Raw genomic sequence first — 10,156 nt, forward strand, 5'->3', positions numbered from 1 at the left:
GAAAAAAATCAATAAAATTAGAAGCTAGTTCCTTAAAAAGATCAATAAAATGTATAAACCTTTAGCCAGACTGTTTAAAAATCAAACAAAAAAAAATGAGAGCACTCAAATGTCTTAAAGGAAGGAATGCAGTCTAGCCTTTCAAATACCCTAATCGTAAAGCGTCCCCTAAGACACATTTATGCAAAATTATGTGATTCTTCAAAAATCCTTTTCAAAATCAATTCCTGTCCATCTCCCATCTCATCTTTTGGGGGCTGGAAAATCATTCCTTTATTAACAACTTTGGAATCTTCTGATCCCAAATCAGGAGTTGGAACAAGAACCTGCAGTTCCTTGTTAGGCCATACAATGGATCAGTGATCTAGTGCATTATGGACAAATCGTTGTCAAATGGACCGTCTCACTATGGAGTTAGCCACTGGATAAAGTCAGTCATAGGCAGAGAAACAAAAAAGCCAAATCAAACTCTGGATCCAGGCAGACGCTATGTCTATAAGCAATTTTGTGATCTGCACTGTATTTGACAGATGAACTCCAAGTTCACTGATTGATGCAGCAACTTATCTGGCCTGGAAAGCAAGAAGCAAGACTCAGGATGGGTAATCAGTTTAAGGAAGAGGAGAAGACATTCATAAAAGATGTCTTCAGATTATTTTACTTTATTCTAAAATGTGATTGGGATTAGGGGTAGAGTGGCTGTTTTTTAGTTCACATTCATGTTTGTTGCAACAACAAAGTACATGGCCATGCATTTAGTAGGTGCTCAACAAAAAATTCAAAGTGGTTGAAAAGTATTAGAAGGATCAGAAGTTACAAACAAGGGAAAGAAGGAAGGAAAAAAGAGAATTTAAAACACTTCACTCTCCTAATAGACAAGCTGAATCATCAAAAGCAGGCAGATTCCCTAGTATCTTACAGAGAAGGATTGTAGCAGAGTTTTGGAAATAACCCACTTCTTTATGATCTTTCCTCCAAAGAACATTAATAAAATAATACCTGAAAATAGTCTTTTCACACTGACCTTCATTTGTTCTAGATACCAAAAGTATGCAGAATTGGTATCCCACCAGCAGTGGGGCCCAGGCAGTGGAGAAAGTGTGCGGAAAAGTTTATCCCTTTAGTGCCATCTCCAATTGAAGTGACTATTGCAGGCATCTCATTGAATGATTATTCTGACGCACTAATGTTTCAGACAGATGAAGGACTCTCTATAGTCATAAATAAAGTTGTTGTAGGGAATTTCTTGACCTCAGTCTAAAGATTTTTAAGTCTGTCTTCCAGCAGATGAGCTAGAATATTTTAGGGATGTCTCTTCCCTTTCCTGGAACTTAGAGTGAAAACATTCTCTTGGAACTGCTACAAAGTGGCATGTCTGGTTTTAAAGAGCAGAGACTTGGTCAACAGAAAGCCTTAGCTGGAAGTTTAGTTCTACCACTTACTAGCTGTTAAGACTTTGAGCGGCATTTATCTAATGTATCCAAGACTCAGTTTCATTTGGCATAAAATGAGGATAATAATGGTACCTATTTTATAGTGTTGTTAATGGCATTGCAGAGATAGCATATGAAAAAGGTGGACTAGGTACAGACTCTCAGCATGTGACAGTTTATTTCTTCCTTTCTTTATTGGGGGTACTTTTTTCATATTTTTATCACCTAGCAGTGTCTGTCAGGAATACCTGAGATCATTCTCAGGATTTATTGGCCTTTATTTAACAGACACAAGTAAAGTGATAAACCATAAAAAGTCAGCGTGGATTTAGGGTAGTAATGTTAATATAAAACCTGTATCTTAATACTACCCAAGAGTCAGAGTTATAAGATTAGGAATAATTACCAATGAGGTAAATAGGAATGTGGTCTGTCTCTCTCTAGCTCCTTCCTCCTACTCTCTGTCTTAGTGTGCTCAGGCTGCTGTAACAAAATACTGTCAAGTGGGTAACTTAAACAAAAGACATTTATTTCTCACCATTCTGTTGGCTGGGAAGTCCAAGTTCAAGGTGTCAGCAGACTCAGTTCTTGGTGAGGGGTCTGTTACTGGCTTGCAGATTGCTGCCTTCTTATTGTATTCTCACATGGAAAAGAGAGAGAAAGAGAGCTCTGATTTTTTCCTCTTCTTATAGGGTTACTAATCCCATCATGGGGGCTTTATTCTCATGATGTCATCTAAGCATAATGAACTTCCAAAGGCACCACCTCCTAATACCATCATATTGGTGGCTAGAGCTTTAATATATGAATTTTGCAGGACACAAACTTCAGTCCATAACATCTTCTCTTCTCCCTCATTATCCCACCTCTGCTTGCTCCTTCTCAATATCTGAGAATCCATTTAGTTAGCAAACACCATTGCTATAGGAAAGAGAAAGATAAGAACAATTATATAGGCTAACAAGAATTTTTTTGCCATATATAAATAGCAATCTTTGGTTTTATTTTGTTTTTTTTTTTTTTGAGACAGAGTCTTGCTGTCACCCAGGCTGGAGTGCAGTGACACAATCGTGGCTTACTGCAGCCTCAACCTCCTGGGCTCAATCCATCTTCCCACCTCAGCCTCCCAAGTAGCTGGGGCTACAGGTGTGCATCACCATGTATGGCTAATTTTTGTATTTTTTGTAGAGACAGTGTTTCGCCATGTTGCCCAGGCTGATCTCGAACTCCTGAACTCTAGCAATCCACCTGCCTTCGCCTCCCGAAGTGCTGAGATTACAGGCATGAGCCATTGCACCCAGCTGAGTGGCAGCCTTAATATATTGCAAGACTCTAGAAGGGCTATCTATATACCAGTGGAAAAATGCATGCAAATCAAATATTCTAAAATCAAAATCTTTGTTTTGCTTTAATGGTTTATAACTAGTAAATCTACAAAGCAAGCTAACAGAGGTATCTAGAAATGTATTTTTTTTTACTTGCTTATCCTGGGGGTTTTACCAAAACATTGTATTATTTTAAAGTGGCTACATATTTCATTTATATTCTGTGGCTAGGTGTTTCAATTACTGAACTGCCAGGTTTTACACTACAGAGAAGAGATCAAGAAACTTTTTCTATAAAGGGCCTGATAGTAAATATTTTAGGTTTTGTGGGCCATGTGGTCTTTGTCACAACTAATCAACTGTCCTGTCATAGAACCAAAAGTAGCCACAGCGAATATATAAGCATAGCTGTATTCCAATAAAACTACATTTTTGACACAATCTTGAGTTTTATATAATACTGCATGTCCCAAAACATTATTTCTATTTTGATTTTTTAAATCCATTTAAACATGTTAAAACCCTTCTTAGCTCCTGAATCTTACAAAGACAGATAGTAAGCTGGATCTAGCTAACGCCTACTCTACAGAACGTACCATGCTAATTTAAGCTTCTGAAATTATTAAAGTGGATGCTGCAAAATACCATTCACATTCACTCATTCATGTCCCTTGGTTAGAAGAAGGACCCCTGGTTAGAACTCACCTTGAATGATTTGTTAAGAAAATCAAGATATTGTCTTCCAATTAAAGATGGAAGACTAAGCAGACCAATGACATTTGCTCCCTCCCAAAACCACACAAAAGAACTATGTATTTCAAAGCTATAAACCCATAGGGATGAAGATTCTGGTAGAGAACTCATACAAACACACACACACACAGACACACACACATACAACAGCAAAAAATGTTGAAGGCAAAAAAAAAGGAGATCAATAAGTGGTAACTAAATTAACAAATACAAGAGAGCTTAATCCTAAGACTACTTGGGGAAAATGAATAGCAACCCAACTTATGTGGTAGAGCCCAAAAAGTCTACACAATTAACATACTCTGCTAAAAAAAAAAAACAGTGAAAAGATTAGGATTTTTTGAAAATCCGTTCAAAAATTATTGATCTCTCTAGATACCATCCCTTTATCCGGCAGATTACTACGAATTTATTCTACAAAGGATCAGAATGCCAAAATACTGGCAGCCGGGATTCTATCCTCAAAACAAGAGACTGGAAGACTTGGAGAACTCAGTCCAGTCAAGAGAAACCTTCTAACAATACTGATATCAAGAGGTCCTCCCAAAATGGCTCATCCTGATCATGCTACAGAAAACACCTAGTAGAAAAGCCCATTGCAAATACAGACACTTTGCAATCTGCTTCTTAGTACCACAGTCTTAAAAAATGAGCAGTCTCTGACATATGAGGTGGAGACCAAAGATAAATAAAACCACTTGAAAGAAAAAAAATTACAATGATAAAGAAACATCAAAAAATAATCATCAGTGTGATTAGGAAGATGAGATATTAAGTTCATGAAATATGAACAGTTTTTTTTAAAGGGTACACTCAGGGAATGTAAAGGAATTCTTAGAAAATAAAAATACCAGAAAGTAGGCTTCAGTAAAGGAATTGGAGGGATTGAGGAGGAAGAAAAACTGTAAGAACATTAGAGGATAAATCTAACAGATCCGATATATGAAATAGAAGGAATTTTTTTAAAAACATAACCAAAAATTTGGCAAGGAGAAATTCTAAAAATAATATAGTTGGGGAAAATTTTCTGAAACTGAAAAACAGGTATTTTGGGATTTAAAAAGTCCACTGAGTTTCTAGAAAAATGGATTGACTGAAACAGATCCACACGAAGGGTAATTATTGGGAAATTTCAAAACTCTAAGAACAAAAGAAAATTCTATAAGCTTCCAAATGGAGGAAATATAAATTTAATTACATAAGATCAGCAATCATAATGGCATTACAACCTCACAACTTACAAATGACTATGTAGCAATGCCTTCAAAGCTATAGACAAAAATTATTTCAACCTTGAATGCTATGTTCAGATAATTTTTCAAGTAATGAGTATAGAATAAAGACATTTTCAGATATTCAAGGGATCAAACATTATTCTGCCCATACACAATTTCTAGGAAGCTACCAGAATGTATACTTCTCCAATGCACTATAGTAAACAACAGGAGAATGGGACACAGGAAATAGGTGATCCAATATAAGAAAGAGCTACATAGAATCCAAAGGGTCATGGTCAGATGCCAAGGTACAGCTGTGCAGCTGGCCCAGAGAGAAATCTTCAGTCTAGGCTGCAGCAGGACAGAGAACTCCAGAGAAAAGTCTTTAAGAAGATGGCATTTATAAAAATGCTTGATGTGTTTTAATGTGCGAGAAAATTCACACAACTGAGTTGGGGGAAGTTTGGATTGAATTAGTACAAAGAATAATAAGCAAATGTGTGAAGAAACTTGTAACTTCAGAGAAAATTAGAGTGAGAAAAGTAATCAGATTAAGCCATATGACTAGTTGTGAATAGAATTTTTCCAATCACTAATAAACACCAAAGATTTATCCAACAAAACCTATGAGATAATTAAATTTGGGGGTTAAGGATAATAGGAATTGTTCACGTTTTTGGTAGGGAATGTAAGAGTATAAGAAAGCTAAATTCCCTTTATCCATATTGGAGAGTCAATAGATAGTGTCTAAAAGTAAAAAATCACAGATAGTGATTCAACCTGGTCATTTAGACATGGGGATAAATACCAAAAAAATTACCTGAAAGAATGGGGAAAAACGGTTTCTGAAGAAAAGGAAATGTTAAGGTAGAGGGATAGTGATGGTAAACAATTGGTTTTTCATAAGAAGCCTTGTCAATTGTTTAACTCTTTAAAAACCATACACAAATATAAATTTGAATAAAATTAAAAATTAAAATTAAAGAAAAGGAACATTTAGATGTTTCCCACTGATTCTTTCATGAAACCCTCCTGTGCAGAACTGTGTCAGTCTTCTGTTTAGGCATATGTTTGCCTTGGCCTCCCTAACCTTTATGAGCCACTATCATTTACTCTTCCAATTCTGTTAATTACTAAGTCAAGAATCTAAATTTTTCTGGAATCACAGATTAACTGCGTCCCAAGTATTTGTTGAAGGGTATAATCTTGAAATATCTACTGATATTTATCAAACCTTGGATTATCAATATTATATACATTTTAAAGTAGAAATTTGATTTTACCACAAACATTCCCTTAGATAAATAATTTTAAAGTTGTTTTAAGCCATAAGAATCATTTGTTCAATGAAACCTGACAAGGAAGTCCATGTTATAAAACAGATAAAAGCTACAGTTCTCTGATGGAAACCGGAACATCGCTGTCTGGCCCTTTCCACTGCTCACTCACAAGCCGTGATGGGGACCTGGGAGTAGGTTTAGAGATCTCAAACTCTATCTATCTCCATGCAGCAATTTGAAAATCCTGCTCTTTCTATCATGACAGACAGACTATTAAACAGCCAGTAATGCAGAGTTCACTATTTGTCTCCCTCCCGCTCATGCAAATGGTTTATAGAGAGCTGTGCTTCATCGCATACTGAGAGGCAGTCCTGTGAAAAATATGGTTATGTTTACTCTAAGGATCTTATTGAGGATGTTAATAATAATACTCTATTTTTTTTTTTTTTGAGATGGAGTCTCTCTCTGTTGCCCAAGCTGTAGTACAGTGGTGTGATCTCAGCTCACTGCAGCCTCCACCTCCCAGGTTCAAGCAATTCTCCTGCCTCAGCCTCCCAAGTAGCTGGGATTACATACAAGCGCCACCATGCCCGGCTAATTTTTTGTATTTTTAGTAGAGATGGAGTTTCACCAGGTTAGTCAGGCTGGTCTTGAACTCCTGACCTCAAGTGATCCACCCATCTTGGCCTCCCAAAGTGCTGGGATTACTCTATTCTTTCCCTAAATAGAATGTTTTCAGGTTTTAGAATCAAGATCAATCTGCTTCCCCTAAAGAATTGGTTCGCTTTAATTTATAGGTAGTTACTTCTTTGTACAAAGTCCCATTTTATTTATCTTTGCCAATGATCTTATTGGAATGATGGGAAATAAATGAAATCTTAAGTTTTTCTTTGTATTCTTCCCTATAAGCTCTAAAAGCTTTTGGTACAAACATTCTTATTCCTCTTTAAACTCCTAAAGATAACCAGTGCCTAGGATATAGGATACAGTAAAATCTCAATAATTTATTATCGAATGAACTAATAATAAAAAACATTGGAGCAAAAATATATAATGAAGGTTGTCCCCACAATAGGGCCTTCTTTTAATAAGTGTTACTAGGAGGTACAGCTTATGATTTTTTTTTATTTTTGGTGCCTTTAAGCAAAAAGGGACATTTCCATGGAAAACTATAAGAAGAACCCTAAGTGCATGTGTTCTTTTCTTCTACTCAAGTTAGTGACACTCAAACCTGAGAATGAAGGCTGGCCATATGTGGTAGACACCAAACTGACCCAGTTCAATTTTCAGAGCTTTCACTTCCTACCAAAATTTCAGGCTTTCTTTGGAGTTAACTAACAGCAAATGTGACTGTCAGCTGAGAAGAAATTCCCCCAGTCTAAGTAGTTCACACCGGGAAATCTTGATTTAGAAAGATTGGAATGAAGTGACATTTTTATGCTGTAGTTAGGATCATTCTGCCTATTTGTAAATTGCATTCATTCATTCATGAAAGCCAGTTTATCCAAGAACAATAAACCATCTGTCACACAGACTAGAAATATTCACATAGGCATGTAAAACACTATCTCGCCCTTTACTCAAACTACATGACAATACTACTCAAGGTCAGAGAACCAATGCAAACACGGACCATGAGAATGTACCTTCATAGAAATCAGGAACAAAGCTCTATTGAGTCTGTACATCTTTCCCTATAGTCAGGTCAATTGAGGGTCACATATTAGCTTAGTGAGTATTGAAATAAAACAAGGGTGTTTAATGGAATGTGTCAGAGTTCGTGATTGAGATGTAATTGTTGCACCACAGTGACAGTCATCTCATTGGGAATGTACAAACTTAAAGTCTATTTCAGCCTGCCTTGTTTGCATTATCTACAACCCACATGTCCCTCTTCGCTTGTGTTCCTATTCCTCTCATTTGGGGAATGTATGGTATTAGAAGCGGCTGTGATTGAGAGGTTAAGGGGGAGGGGAGTTGTGGCAGTGATGAGAACAAAGACATGGCTAGTATTATCCTCATTTTACAGGTAAGGAAACTCATATACACAAATGTTAAGTAACTTGCTTGGGTCACTTCTCTAGCATAAGTGACAAAGTTGGGGGCGACTGCAGACTCTGTGCTCTTATTCTCCTGTGATACTGTACCCTTAATGGATATGTAATGATGAAACATCTCTACCTGAATGCTGCTAACCCCAGCCCCTTGGCCCCCATCTGTTACAACACTTTGTGTCACTATATAATCATATCCACATCCTCAGCACTGCTCAATCTCACTGCAGTGTCTCACCATATGTTTTGGACTTATTCATTTATTTTTAATAGAGGCAGGGTCTCACTCTGTTGCCCAGGCTGGTCTCAAACTCCTGGGCTTAAGCAATCTGCCCACCTTGGTCTCGCAAAGTGCTGAAATTAGAGGTGTGAGCCGCCACCTGGGCTCCAGGGAAAATTAGAGTGCAGGAAAGTGGCCATGCCGTGTGTTTTTTGTTATCAGGAGGTTTATAGCTAAATAACTATCAAAAGTATCTTCAAACAGTGTTTGGCATCTGTTTCAAAAGATTCAGTTCTTTCCAAAATTGTTCTAGTTGTGAAGTTTGAGAATTTCTTCATCATAATAACACCTCTTTATTGCCTATTTTCTTATTCTCTTTGGCTGAATTATAATCATTAGTATTAAATCATACCCAGACTTGGTAATGGACTTGAGATATATTATTTAAAGTTAGGCAGCATGGAAAACAGAAACAGAAAACTTGGATTCTTGCTCAACTCTAGTTCTGAGTAATCTTGGAGAAGTAATTTAACCCTCCAGCCACCCATAAGGCACATTCCGAGGCTTCTAACACTAACAGTGAGTGGGTGAAATACAGAGGGTCTGGCCCCTGCCTGTCTCTGTAACCTCCACCAATATCACTCCTCCTCCCCAAATCCCCAGATTCCTACCCTTTAGGAACTTTGAGTTCCTTGCTGTTACTCAAATTTGCCAAATTCATATCTGACTCAGTGCCTTTGTACTTGCTTTTCCCTCTGCCTGGAAGTCTCTTTCCCCAGGGACTTTGATAAATGACTCCTGCACAGGGTTCTCTGCTTACATATGCCCTCCTCAATGTGGCCTTTCCTAGCCTCTTGATCTAAAGCAGCACCTGACGCCCACCACTCTCTCTCCTTACCCTGTTCTGTGTTTTACCTCAGCACTTATTGATAAAAACATCTTTTTATTTTTTTCCAAGACAGAGTTTCACTCTTGTTGCCCAGGCTGGAGTACAATGGCACAATCTTGGCTCACTGCAACCTCCACCTTCGGGTTCAAGTGATTCTCCTGCCTCGGCCTCCCAAGTAGCTGGGATTACAGGCATGTGCTACCATGCCCAGCTAATTTTGTATTTTTAGTAGACACGGGGTTTCGCCATGTTGGTCAGGCTGGTCTCAAACTCCTGACCTCAGGGGATCCACCCGCCTCGGCCTCCCAAACATATCTTATTAATTTAATTGCTTACTTATTTATGATCCATCTCCACTAATAGTCATGAGGATAAACTGTCTGATTCTTTGCTGCAACAGTGACTGGAATTTTGTAATTGCTCCAAAATCATTTGTTGGATGAACTTTGAAGAATTAGTATGTTTCTCCGAAAATGACAAATCTTTGGAACCCTTATCCTTAGAGCCCACACCCAAAATCCCATTCTGGAATTATTCTCTATAATACCAGAAATTAAATACTTTCTGCCAAGATAAAGTTTAAAAATTTTCCTTGAAACATTCTTGTCATTTTCTAATGGTATAATGAGGCACTAATTATATTGATGTTTTGTCTTCCTGTGTCATATTAACAACTAATTTGCCCAAAGATTAAAAAAAATCATGATAGCAATCTTTTATTATATTTCTATCTTGTGTAAAGAATTAGTATAGACATGTATATATGGTATCCCATGTCTTTCTTATAATGATGTGTAAGGCAAATTCAGATGATAAATTAAGTAACTTTCCTGAGGGCATTAAGCTAATATCTGTGAGATCCCATGTATTAGGTTTGAAAGCCCTTGTGTTTTTTGCCCCACTCTTTGATGATGTCTGATATCTTGTGGGTATGGTAACCAAATCATCCATCATCAAAAATAAGGGTGTTTCCAAAAGCCCATGA

This window comes from Pan troglodytes, chromosome 2 (assembly GCF_028858775.2).
Source record: "Pan troglodytes isolate AG18354 chromosome 2, NHGRI_mPanTro3-v2.0_pri, whole genome shotgun sequence".
Taxonomy (NCBI): domain Eukaryota; kingdom Metazoa; phylum Chordata; class Mammalia; order Primates; family Hominidae; genus Pan; species Pan troglodytes.